This window comes from Molossus molossus, unplaced genomic scaffold (genome assembly GCF_014108415.1).
Source record: "Molossus molossus isolate mMolMol1 unplaced genomic scaffold, mMolMol1.p scaffold_m16_p_21, whole genome shotgun sequence".
NCBI lineage: Eukaryota > Metazoa > Chordata > Mammalia > Chiroptera > Molossidae > Molossus > Molossus molossus.
In genome coordinates this window covers 36,596,356-36,610,279 of record NW_023425357.1, presented here as the reverse complement: position 1 = coordinate 36,610,279, position 13,924 = coordinate 36,596,356, and the positions used below count along the sequence as shown (strand labels likewise).

The window sequence follows — 13,924 nt, the reverse complement described above, 5'->3', positions numbered from 1 at the left end:
AAGTGCTTGGTCAGGTCCTGGCCAGGGCCCGGGAGGTCACAGGCCCAGCCACACACTGCAGTTGTTCCTGTGGGTTACTGATAACCTGCAATGACCTGTCAACACTGAGATACCTGGTTGCTAATCTGTGGCCTGCAACCACCACAGCATGGGAAGGGGGGTTTTGGACTTTTCAGAGGCCAGTGCCCCTCCCTCTATACACTGTCTCGAGGGCTCCAGGGCCAGCTGCTTTGCCAATCCCTGGGGAGGGCATCCTCAGGAATGGGGCCTGGCCAGGTCCCAAGATGGAGGGGAGGTTGGGTGCCCAAGAGCCTTTGTGGGCAAGCTGCCATGAACAGGACCTCTATTACTGGATGCCAAATGACACTGGCACCAAGACAGCCATTCCTTTTCCCACCTCCCCGGGGAATGGGCCTGGAAGGCGTGCTGCACAGAGGCTGCAAGGTCCTAAGTGGGTGCTGACTTGAATTTGAGCTGCTTCTACAGTGGGAAAGTGAGCAGAGCCTCAGTTCTGCTGGCGGAGGCAAGCCCTGGCCCCTGAGTAAGCCCTCATCATCTGTTGGGATCTCTGAGCCTTGGGGAACTACTCGGAAGTTGAGGAGGGTCACAAGTTTCCGCATGTGAGGCTAGGATGGGGCCTGTCCCTCCTTCATGGCCCTTCCATCTGATCCTCATGCTGAACCTTCTATCCAGTCCCGGAGCAGAGTGACCTCCTCCCACCCTCTTTGTGTCCACAGTCTAATGTCTAGTAGGAGCTGGGCCAACCCCCAGGTTTCCACAGGAAAGGCAGAGAGGATTGCTCCAATCCAATTACCAGAACATGCTCACATCAGCTGGCAGCCCTGAGATGGGGCCAGCCCATTTCTGTCTGGATGCCTGCCAGGGAGGGGTTGGCATGGCAACGTGAGCTCTGAGCTTCTGAAACTTGGAGTCAACTCGTAGCAGGGAGGACAGAAAGAACGACTGAAGAGGATACCTTCCTGAGTGATGCATGTCAGACAGATCTAGGCTAGTCCCTGAAAGGCCACATCCCAGAAGCAGAACTGGGGTCCAGGGTCTGGCATGACATGTGTGCCATAGTGGTGACTCCTACCGGCACAACTGTGCCAGGTAAATGCCTATCACCCATCTAGATCCAAAGTACCTGCCTCCCCTTCCTTGAAGCCCTCTCCAGCCTCCCTACCCCTCCTATGCACAGTCCCCACCTGTCCCTCTAATCAGGCTTGTGTCTATTTGCACATTGGGACATCCCCCTACCCGCACCCCATCCCCAACCTGGGAGCTCCCAGTGGAGTCTCAGGCACCAACACAGGCCCAAGTCCTAGCCTGCTCCACCTCTCTGGCTGTGGCAAACCCACTTTTGTGGGTTCCGCTCCAATCCAAGGGGAGGGCAGTGAGTTACACCAGGTCAATCGGCACCACAGCCCTCTGACCCCAAGCTGAATGGTCACATGACCCAAGCCCTCCCTGGAGCTCTTACTGGACCCCTCAGCAAAGAGGACTGACTGCATTTTCTCTGAGATGGAAGCACGAAGAACCTGAAGCATCTGGAGCCTTCTTTGAGAAAGAATTCAATTCAGAGGAAAAAAAATCTTAGGGCTGGAAGGAGAGAGGCCAAGGCATGGTGACATCTTTGTTAACTTTATTTATTTATTGTTTATTTATTTATTTTTTTCTGTACGTGTCCCTAGCGGGAACTGAACCCGGGACTCTCTGGTCCTCAGGCTGATGCTCCAACCACTGACCCAAACCGGCCAGGGCCATGGTGACATCTTTGAGCTCCAATTTCCGTATGCCTGAATGCAACACAACTCCTAGACTTTTTAGTTAATAAGTCAACAAGTTACCCCTTTATTTGCTCATGTCACTGTGAGTTGCATTTCTGCCACTTGCCACCAAAGGGATCCTGTCTACTATATACCAGCTACATGATCTTTCTAAAACTTGATTCTTATTGGTTGCTGTGCTGTGAAACGCTCCTGTGGCACTGTGGCCTCTCTCTTGAGTCCTAGAAGGCCCTTCACTACCTGGTGCCCATGGTCTGTGCTCAGGGAGCATCCTTCCGGTGACAGCAGTGCAGCCATTATGAACACTAACTCTGGTGTCAGATACGCTGCGTTCAGGTCCTCCTGCTGGATATTGGACATGTTGCATCACTGACTCTCTGGTAAGCATGTGTGAGAACACCATCTAAGGGTAGTTGGAGATGATACATGGGCTGCACTTAACATCTACCTGCCATCTCTCTAGTAATATATCTTTTTTCAAAGTGAATAAAGGCTTACTTTATTTTAGTTTAAAAAGCTACCTCAGGTTATATATAAAAAACTAACCTATTAAGGAAATGTGGATAATTAGCTTCAAATAACTTTTTTTTTTTTTATCCTCACCCGAGGAAATTTTTTCATTTTTTTGTTCAGACAGAGTGGGAGGGAGAGAGGAAGAGAGAGAGAGAGAGAGAGAAACATCGACGTGAATGGGACACGTTGAGTGGCTGCCACCACACGACCAACCAGGGCCGGGGACAAACTGCAACCGAGGTACATGCCCTTAGCGGGAACCGAACCCGGGTCTCTCTGGACCGCAGGCTGATGCTCTAACTGCTAAGCCAAACTGACCAGGGCATAACTCTTAAAACTAAACAAACATGGTATTTAGCTTTTAAAAACAGATGTTCATAACAAAATGTTCCATAAAAATAATATATACTAAGTATAATGAATATCTGTTGTTTTCAAAAGCAGTTCATCTATTAAATAATTTTTAGAATGTTAAATTGTAGTGTTTTTTCAAACACCAGATACTGTTACTTTTCCTTCTCAATGGCATGATCCAGTAAGGAAAAAAAAAAGCCAAAGAAAAGGAAAATATACAAAGAATTCATAAAGAATTTCTGTTCTATACAGTAACTTTAAAAATATACTTTAGAAGCTGTAACTCCAGATCTGTACACATGTGAACAAGATGATCTTTCATTACTTCTAGCATCTCTCACGACCTTATTAGTATACCGTGTTAGACGAAAGATTCCATCACAGGCACTAATATGAGATAAGAAGGCATTTCCCAGGCCTTGTCCCTTGTGAGCTTCTTTCACAAGACCAGCAATATCCACTACATTTAGAAAGGCAGGAATTTTGCTTGCTGGTTTGTGGTACTGGCAAAGAAAATCAAACCTTTCATCAGCACAGGTACTCTACTCTCATTAGGATCAATAGTGCAGAACAGGAAGTTTTCTGCTGAAGCCCGACTGTTGGTTAATACATTGAAGAAGGTAGATTTCCCAACATTTGGCAATCCAACAATACCAATTTTCAAGGAGGTCCCAAATCTTCCAATGATTGGGAGTGGTTTAATCCCCTCACCTCCCTTTTTGGGTGGCGCTGTGCTCCGGGCGAGCGATGACATGGGGTCCCAGAGGCAGCGGCAGACAAGTGCTCTGTGGTGATATTTTTATTACGATTCTTGCTGCAAAGGCCCGCAAGATACAACTGGAGCTTTCAAAGTGTCCTCCTCATATGGTTGCTTGGTTGACAAAGAGGGCACCCTGCTATTCCAATTGTGGGGCGAGGGTGGTGCAGGGGGTGTTGGGGCCTCCATCTCTTGGTCGAACTGTCTGTTGTGGGCAGCTTGTGCAAGCCCAAGCTACAGGCCTGTGCAGAAGCCAGGTGCAGGCAAAGGGGCTATAAAATCTTCAGCGAAACTTTCCATGGAAGCTATTAATGCATCATGTGGTTTCTGAGAATAGGATCAGGCTGCAAGCAGCTCTGTGGCACTCCTTCAATCAGCCAGCCTCGGCATTTCCACGTCAGAACTCAGAAAGCCCAGATTAAACTGATTCTTTTGTGACTGGAAAGCAAATCTCAAGTCAGGTTGGAGGTTTATGAGCCAGGGATGCCTGAACCAACCTAATGTTTAAAATAGCAGCAGTCCTGGGTTCAGGACCTTGTGCTGCAGTGACATGGGGCAGCTGCCCTGAGAGTGTGGGCTCCATCCCAGGAGCGGACTGAGTTTGAAGATCTGACGACCCTACTCTCTACTGCCTGCCAGAGTACTGGTGACTGAAAAGGGGGCCATAAGGACAGGCTGGATGGTGGCTGGCACCTGAATCCATACCTGAGCCAATTTTGTTATTGTTAATCCTTACCCGAGGATGTTTTCCCATTGGTTTTTAGAGAGAGTGGAAGGAAGAGGAAGAGAAACATCAGTGTGAGAGTGACACATCGACTGGTTGCCTCCTGCACGATTCCAACTGGGGCCTGGGATTGAACCTGGAACCCAGGTATGAGCCGTTGACTGGAATCGAACCCATAACCCCCCCCCCCCCCCCGATCCACAGGCTGACACTCTAACTGCTGAGCCAAATCAGCAAGGACCACACCTGAGCCATTTTGAGCAGCATCTCTCATTCCCATGAACCCTTATACTATACTCAAGAACCTGTCTGCAGCCAGATCTGTCTGCTTAGTCTTCTGGAAGCTGAAGCCCACAGGGCTCCCACCAGTCCTGTGCTCTCAGAGAGACTGAGCCCAGGGTGGGGGACACAGAGGGCTTCCTCCATGACGAAAATCAGGCCCAAGGTCACTCTGTCACAGGGTCTTCTCCATACGGGCACTGACAGGGCAGCTTCAGGGCAAGACTGGAGCGGGCAGTGTGACCACTGGAGAGGAGGTTTCACCATCCCTAAGTGAGGCTCATATCAGGAGGTCACATGCCAACAGCTGAGCATCTAGATGGGCATAGACCTCAAGAGCTCTGAGACTGCCCAGGTGCTGAGGCGTGTGCTGAATTGAGCTTCGCAAGAAGCTATAAGCAGGGGATCCTTGAACTCCTCAGCAGGTCACATCACCTCCCTCAGGTGAGCTCTGCCGTATCTGCTGCGTGACTGACTGCGTGCCAGCCCCCAGCATGCTCCCAGCCTGCCAGTGCCACCTCCACCCTCAAGAGAGACCCTGCTCAGGGACAGAGACCAGGAGGAATCTTGCTTCTCTCAGGCTCTGCTGTTGAGGCTTCTGTTCCAGCCAAGTCCCTGCCTCCCTGACATGAGGGCTGATGTTAAAGGTTCATGAGCTGAACAAGGCTTGGAACATAGTTTGCTTAAGGAGAAATGATAATATACTCTCTGTGGGAGTAGAATTTTAAATACGAGTCCACACAAATGATATGATTGATGCAGACCTAGTGTTCAGCTGCGTTTCAAGTACAGCATTTTCTCCTGGAATGGATTCGCCGGTTGAGTGGTGTGCAGGCATTTCAAGGCACCAGAGAACATGATGAAGACAACAAACCTTCCCAAAACAGAACAGACTTGCTAAAATTCTTCTGAAGGGAATTGTTTCACATTCAACCTTAAGTTTTCTATGCAAAGAACATGTAACAAACTGAGTCCTCCAGGAGAATTTATGCAGAGACGAAAAAGAAAATCAGTGAAAATGAGTAAATAAAATCAGGTGACAGTATCTCACCAACCCTCCCTGCAGCCCTGAGGGCTAGATTTCTGGACTGAGGCTAGGTCTCACTCACCACTGATGAGGCCCTTGTCCTGGGACTTTTCAGGGACTTTGGACCCTGGGTCACTGCTATACTGAGCTCTTCCCTCTGCACATGGTACCACAGGAGTTCTTGGCTCTGAAAGAACCAGCCAGAAGACTACCTCCCCCTGAGAAAGGATGCCTCAGCTCAGGCCAAACCTTGGGCTGCTTGCTTGGGGAGGCCTCCAACGTGCCTTTGGGCCAGGTTCTGCTCCAGAATGTATAACTGGAGAGTACTGCCCAGGAGGGTGAGACTTAGAGCTTTATCTGCATAAGACTGAATTAGTCCTTTGTCTACAGCAAAACATCAGTGGGAGAGAAAGCACGGGGGTCTAGAGTGCCCCAAGTTCCAACTAATTTCTGCCACCAAACCTGCCTCTGGGTTCCACTGCCCCTGTCTATACCTGCTCTTGGCTCTTGAATCGTACTCTGGAAAGGGTGACAAGAGCTCTCGGCTCTAATTGTGGAGGTTATGTGTCCCCAAATTGCTGGTATAAACATGCTAATGAAGACAGTGACACATCTTCATTCAGGAGTGACTAACTTAAAAGGATAAGCACGCTTTGCTAGACTTCCTTTTTTGTTCATACCTGCCTCCAAGCCCAGGACAGACTCTTGGCTACTCTCTCTGGTCCCTAGAGCAGCTGGAGCCTGCTTTCCAGGCAGGAGGCAGGATTGCACTTCCTGGTCTCCTTGTGGTTGGGTAGATCATGTGACTAGCTCTGACCAGTGAGCTGTGAGTAAAAGTGAAATATGTCACTGCTGGCCAGAGTGCTTAACAACAGGTGTGAGACCTTCCAGAGTTCCCTCTCTGCCATATGCATCTTCAGTGTTTGAGATGGTGGCTGCTCTGTCAGCCTGAGTCCCAGGTTGAGGAGACACAGAACAGGACCCTAGATCACCCCCGTGTAGTTGGAGTGAGAAGAAAACCTATGATGAGAAGCCACAGCATAACCTGTTCTATCCTGACCAAGAGAGGAATGCTTCCAATTTGGCATTTATTCAGTCCATTTACCAAAAATAAGACTTATTGATTGACAGCTCTCAGTTTCCCAGGAATGTAAACAGAACTACCCTTCAGATCCAATTCTCTTCAAGAAAGATGTTCATTTTAAATGGTAATAACGATGTTCCTCTGCCCTGAATACAAACCAGGTGGGAGGCTCACTCTTTCCCACCCCCTCAATGTGTGGCCTGAGAAGTCAGTTCCTGCTTTGTGTCCATGTCCTCAGGACCATGAGGCACCAGTGGAACTGAACCTTAATCTTTTAATTTTTGTTGGGAACTTTTCTGCTCAGAGAAGAGGCTGTGGCTGGTCATATAGGTAACAAAGTAAATCTGTAGACATGGGGAAGTGAATCCAGTAGAAACTTCTGCCAGAGATCAGTGCATGGGTTTGGTCCCAGGGGCCATGCTGGGCCTGCAGGGGACGGACAGGAGAGAGTGTCACGGGTGGACTGAGGTGGACTGAAGCTTGAGATGGAGCCAACAGCCTATGCCTGATACTCAGGGATCAGCCCGAGAGGCCAGGCATGGTCAGACACAGCCAGATCATGCTGGCTGACAGGCCCCAGGGAGGGGAAGGGGCCAGGCAGCAGCTGTTAGGCTGGTAGGCTGGGGGTGTTCAGGATACATTCCCTATGAATCAGATGCAACACTGTGAGTGCAAGGGATATTTCACAGCAAGGACCAAGAATCTCTGGGGGCAGAGCCTTTGCTTTCTAGGTGTGCAGATTTAGTGTGGGAGTGTCCTCCTAGAGGGTATGGAGATGGGAAAGTGGTAGGTGATGGGTGGAGCCAGTAGTGAGCAAGGGAAGGAGGTCAGGTGGAACATCAGAGAACTGGGAACAGGCACTAAGGAGGCGGAGTCACTCAGGAAGTCCTGACTATCAGGCCACCATGACCACCAGATCCCAGGCTGCAGGCCAGGAGGAGATTGGGGGTGGGGTGGGAGGAACAGCTGTGGAAAATGGGCCTGAGAGGAGGATCTGCCACATTGACTTATAGTTTATCCCTAGTTGGGTTTGTTTAACTTAAATGCTTTAAATGTCTGCTTAGCAACCCACCTGCACCAACAGACCCAGCTAGCCTCAAGCAAGGGCTAGCTGTAGCTCAGAGCCTAGCATGCTGGCTGGGTCTGTGTCCTGCTCTCTGGAAAGGCTGAGTGACCCTCTGGCTGGCTGGGGGTCTCAGTTGCCACTCAGCTTGAGGCTACCTGCATTACCCCCACTGCTAGACAGAAGGGGGATAGGATGTCTCACTGGACTTTCTGGTAAAGTTTTGGAAAGAAATGAACAGAACAGAGGTCAGCACCAATGAGAAAAGTCCATGCAGTTTCAACCAGATTTGTTTTAAGAAATAGTCCAGCCGGTGTGGCTCAGTGGTTGAGCGTCGGCCTGTGCACCAGGAGGTCGCCGGTTCGATTCCCGGCCAGGACACATGCACACATTGTGGGCCCAGTCCCCTGTGGGAGGCATGCAGGGGGTGGCCAGTCGATGTTCTCTCTCATCGATGTTTCTGTCTCTCTCTCCCTCTCCCTTCCTCTCTCTCTAAAATGAATAAAGGGAAAAAAAGTAAAAGAAATAGGCCCAATAGGAGGCTTAACCTGCTTGATCCTCATCTGTCTCTCAGCAATCTGTCCCCTGCTCCTGGGCCATCCTCCTTCTTGTTCACGTCCTGCCTTTGAGACTGCTCCTTCTCAGAGAGCTTGTCTTTTCCTCCCCTGCCACTCCTTAGGAGATGGACCTTTTTTTGCCTCTTTTCTCTGTTGACCCCTTGTGAGTCACCTTTTCCAGGTGACAGCCAGCCCAGGTGTCTCTCCTAATCTCTGACCCCATGAATTTGATTGACAGCTCTTCATCTTCCCCTAAAAGTTCATTCTTCTTCTTCTTTCACTTCTCCAACACTTGCTTGTCTCCAAAGCAGTCCCAGGGATCTGGTCCTCCTCCACATCCTGCCTCCTCCCACCAGCCCACCATTCTGCTTCGCTAACTCCTTGTCTCCATTCCCATGGCCAGCCATTTCCAGTTCACGTCTCAGCCTCTCCCACCTAGGTATTGCAACAGCCACCTACTGGTCTTCCTGAGTTGGCCTCCCCTCCTCTGGTCCACGTGACAGCTGGTGGGATCTTCCTACACTATACATCGGAACAAATTGCTCCCTGTTAAACTCTTCAGGGGCCCCAGATGCCCCCAGAAAGATGCACCTGGCAGAGAAAGAAGGGCAGGGAAGGGCAGGCTAGGCCCAGCAGCCGATGGCTCTGCTCCTCCCCTACTTCTGGAGTCCCAGGGGTCCTGACCTGCACAGTTCCCACCACGCCCTTCTAGATCTCCATACCTTTGCTGGGGCTATTCCCTCATAGCCCTCATCTATGCGAAGGGATAAGGCCTCAGTGGAGGGGCTAAGGTTTCGAAGTCACAGTGATGGTCTCTTCACCAAACCCCAGCTAGTCCCCTACTCTGTGGCCCCAGGGATCACTAGAGGCCTTTGGCTTAGGCAGGCCATGGGCCGAGGCTCTAATCGCTGAACCAAACCAGCCAGGGTGGCACTCAGTGTCTTATCCCATCACCTGACTCTAGCTGTGTGTTGGCACATAGTGGACAGATAATAGGAACCCCAGATGACTGACTGTCAAGTGTCAGCCCTGCCCCTGCAAACCTAGAGCCCAGCCAGGGTGGCTTTAGCAATCCGGGTCATCTGGGCACCAGCAGCCCGCTCAAGACCTCAAACTCATTCCCTTCCTTCTTTCTTTTCTCTGTCCCTGTGAGGTGGGGGCACAGCTATGAGCCAGTCCATGGCAAAGACATGAGGGAAACTAGAAATGAGCATCAGACAAGCAGAACTAACAGATCCACTTCTTGGGGACATTTGCGCAGATGCCGCATAGCACACACCTCCCAGAATGTGCTCTTCACAATCATGGTGCTTCTACACTGTTCAACCATCCCGAGTGGTACTGTTGGCCCCACTTACAGATGAGAAAACTGGGACGCAGTAATGACAGTCCCTGAGAGGTACAGTCAGATCACCTGACTTCAATTTCCCTTTCCTCCCCACCTTCCTCAGCAAGGCTGAGTACAAATGATGTACAAGCATATTCAAAATTTATAAGTGAGTGCTGTACAGCACCAAGGCCCCCAAATCCAGGACAAGTCCCTAGGGAAAAGTAAAAGAGTCCCTAAACTCAGTCTGCTCCCTCCCAGGGGCACAGCCACGCCTTCCCCTTCCCCTCTTCCTCCTCCTTCACCAGATGCATTACCATTACCTTCCTCACTCCCAAGCTCCAAGGGCCCTTTCTTTACCTCTATAACTTGTTTCCTAAGCCCATTTCTTCTACAAATTACTTCTTCTGCCTCTGTGATTTTCCAAATAAATGTTCTCTTCTTTAAAAAAAAGAAAAGAAAAAGAGTCCCTAAACTATCTCCCTTGTCCTGCTTTTGCTTCCCCTCAATTCCCACAAAACAAGATCCTTATCACTTGTTTCTGGTCTCATGAAGGTGGCATTTGTCACCCACTCTCACTGAAGCCCTAGTAAAGATCCCAATAATCGTCCTTCCTCCCTGTGGACTGCCAGCCTCATCTACCTCCTCTTTCGTTCTTCATCCAGTCACCATCACCTTGGATCCCCCCAAACTCTACCCCTAGCTTGGCAATGCCAAAAGCATTCAGTTTACCAATATTTTGGAGGGGGGGGAGGTTCTTACAATGGTCTTCCTGTCCTGGCTCCTGGACTTAGGTTCCCCACTGTCAGGGGGTCACTGTGTTGCTAGTTTCTGCTTTTATTCCTGAGAATGGCCCAATAGTTTGAATTATTGATGGATTCAAGAGTAGAATTACCAGGTAAACTTTAAAGCTTCTGATGCATATTGCCAAACTGCTTTCCACCCAAGTTGTTTGAGAGTGCGTTTCATAGCATCCTTACCAGCTCGGTTTGAGCATTAAAATAAAAAAAAATGTTTATTGGGTATCTGGTTCCATTTTACAGGATATTTAAATTGTATTCCTTCATTTTTGTGAAGTGCTGCCTCAACTTTTTTTTTTTTTTTTTTTTACCTATTGAAGTTTGTATTTTCTCCATTGATTTGGGTGTATCACACATACTCTCTCCGCTACATTGTATTCCACAGGAGGACTGCTTCAGAGTAGGACCAAACTGCCTGCCTGATTGCTTAGCCCAGAACTGTTTTTCCAGACTTTGAACCAACCAGCAGAACCTTTTCTTAAGCAATCTCACACAGAACCTCCTTACAGGCCTCCCCTCTCCAGAAGCCCCTGTCTTACCGGAGGATGGGCTGCTGGGACTTTCTTTTCCTTCTGTCTGAAGAGGGGGCCTCACTGTGGAGTCAAGGACCTGAAAGGAGATGAGCAGTTTAGAGGTGGCCAGAACACAGTCCACTGCAGAAAAGCCGAGTACAGGTGAGCCAGGTGCAGTGGCCAAGGGGCCCCACCCAAGCTACAAGAGGCACTGCCGCACCCTCCATGTCGCCAAGGAGAGGGTGTGGGCACCGCTGTCCCTGTGGACTTAGTGCAGCCAGAGGGGGTGGGGACGGAGGTGTGTGTGACAGACTTGGACAGGTGAGGCGGTGGGTGGGGGTGGGGGAGGGGTGTTGACAGATGGGGAGAACTCTGCAGGTGGGAGGGATGAGACATCCACCCGGACAGCTAAACCTAGGCCAGGCCAGGGATGTGCGGGGGCCAGGGGGATGAGGGAGGCAAATTCAGAGCTCCAGCGGTGAGGCCTGGGTTTGATATGATAGGTGAAGCTAGAACAATTGGAGCTCTCCCCAGGAGGTACCTGGGGGTGAAGGAAAACTGGGCTGGGGGAAATAACCCAGGCCCAGGAAGAGGGACAGTGACTATCAGGACTGGATGGGATGGGATGGGGGAGGAAGCCTGTGGAGAGGAAGAACTAGAGGGATTTGGCAGCGAATACAGGACGGTAAGTAAACAGGACTGTGGAGAAAAGGCTCAGCGGGGACACTTTGTGAACCCAGTGGCGTCTTCCGAGGAGACGGAGGCGGGGCGAGGGGCGCTCTTGTGAGCGGAGGCCTTTGGACAGGATGCCATCAGCGTCCCACATTCCTCTCAGACGCGGATCTTGCCCAGGGCTCTCATGTCCAGGCGGGGTTCTTAGGCGGGGTCTTGTTCTCTGGCTCCGCCCCTCCCTTCTAGCTCCATCCCTTACCTCAGGTGCTGGCCCTGCCCTCATTTCTGGTCCCGCCCCTGATTCCTGGCCCCAGGCAACCCTCTGAGCTTGCCCTTTGGCTTCACATAAACAGTCCTGGCTCTTTTGTCCAGTCCCAAGTCCAGACTCTGACTTTCCAGCCGAATCCTTGGCTCCTGGCCCCGACCACTGGACTGAGGCCCAGAAAGTTTAGCCCTCACCTGGCAAGATCCCCATGCAGCTCTCCTTGGCTCTCCACCTTCTCAAGCCAGTTCTGCTGCCCAGCCCAAAGCCCTCTTACCACCCCCACAGCCCCAGTAGGGCGACCATTAATTACTTCCCCGGGCCCCACTGGGCCATTCCCTGTCCCTTGTGTAAACTTACTTTGTAAATCAGCCAAACTAAGTGTTTTAGAAGAATCTGAACCTGGAGTCCCAATCCCTCTGCCCCCAAGCCAAAGATGTTTGCAGAAGGGCTGAAAGGAGTGTCTCCTTACTTGGCAAACAGTTGGCACCCTCCTTATGAGGAATCCACACAGAAAAGCTCCAGTGAGACATGGGTTCTAGTCAGCTGAATGGTTTGGGGCAAGTTATTTAACCTGTGAAATTCAGATGCTCCCTCCTCTGCAATACTGAAGGTCACTGCAAGGTCTTGAACGGCTATGGCCAGGACCCAATGAGCATAGATGCCTGAAGTTGCCAGATCAGGGTGGGAAGAAGGAAGTCAGAGCTCCTAAGTCCTTGCTGTACATGAGGTGACCCATGTTCCCCTAAGGGCCCTTGTTTCAATGTGGGCAGCTTGGCTTATTTCCTTTGAGTGAAGCACCTGGTAGGCATCTCTCCCCACCCACAGCCTGGGGAGTCTAATCTCCTGAGAGGGCAGAGGATAGCTTGCTGTCCTGGCCTCCAGGGAGGCCCTGTCCCCTGTACCTGGGACACCTGCCAGGGTGATGACCTGCATGAACCGCTGTTCTTCACCCTCTTGCTGGGCTCATCTGACCCTAGATCACAGGCTGGAAGTAGTTATGAAAAAGGCAGACCTCTCCTGAGCCATCCTGGCCTGTGTGACTCAGCTCCACTGTCTGCTCACTCCTCATCTCTCAATGAGAAGTTTGCCAGGGACGTTTCCTAAACTGTCCCCCAAACTGTCCCCCACCAGCTGTACAGCCTCTCCCTTACCAAACTCTTCTGAAAATAATCTCCTGTGTTTTGTTCCCCCCACCCCCCAAATTAGAATTAAATGACAGGAACAAACTATTTAGGGAGGGTGTCCTGCGGGGAAATGGAATCTCTACAACCTTAAAATTACAGGACCTTTTCTTTTCTCAAAAGAAAAGAAAAACATGTCAGATCATTGATATTCCGAGCAGACCTTGTTTTGAGATATGCTCTCCTCTGTCCTTTCACAAACAGCCTTTCTCCCTCTTTGAAAATAAGATCACATCAAGTCGGGGATTAGAAATGGGAAATATTCAATCAGAGCCTCTGCTAGCTACACATCTCAGTACACTCCCGGGTGAGCAGAATCAGCTCCCACTACAACCCAGCTCAGCATCATTCAAAACCCACCGGTAGGAAATGGTGAAGCAGAAGGACCTCTCATCCCGCGAGTGAGCGAGGCCTGCAGCGCTGCTCTCCTAGCTCTGGAGGTTGTTGGTGCCTGAGCCCAGTGGAGTGGGGGCCTCTTGCTTAAATAGGCAGTGGGAGTGGGGCAGGGCAGGCCTGAGGGGGCGGGCACGGAAAGTGGGCCGTTTACCCAGCACAGCAAGGCAGTGTCCATAGGGCCAGCCACGGCCCTAAGCACGCGCCTGCTTGCTTGTCCACCAGAGGCCTCCAGCCCACAGGCCCCTAGACCACAGACCAGCACCTGGGGTGACCCCTGCTGGACGTGTAGCTCCAAGTGAGACCATGTCCCTAGACGAAAAGAGCTTGGTCCATATCCTGGATGCCCTACCTCTTCTGAGACACTGCCTGGGCAGCAGAAACAGCTGTGGAGTTGGACCAGCCTGCTCCATAGACCAGTAAGTAGTGGCCTCAGGCCAGGTATTTCTCTAAGCCTCAGTTTCTACTTTCTTGAAATAAGGATAATAACACCAACTTTATGGGTCCAGAAATAATATTTGTAAAGAGCCTGGCACCTAGGATGATGATTTATTTATCCACATGGGGGTGCTGGGGCCAGCTGCCTTCAGCAAAGTTCAAGCCCAGAGAAGTTTGGTAACATACAAAAT

The 13,924-nt window shown here is 50.7% G+C and overlaps 1 long non-coding RNA gene across 1 annotated transcript in view; it reads right to left on the bottom strand.

Moving 5' to 3' along the window:
• The window catches only part of LOC118638539, a 79,586-nt gene that overhangs the window by 3,278 nt on the left and 62,384 nt on the right, over positions 1–13,924 (bottom strand). Inside the window, exon 2 of the long non-coding RNA XR_004961114.1 lies at positions 10,812–10,881. This is a non-coding gene — a long non-coding RNA (uncharacterized LOC118638539). The remainder of the gene's footprint in view (positions 1–10,811; positions 10,882–13,924) is intronic.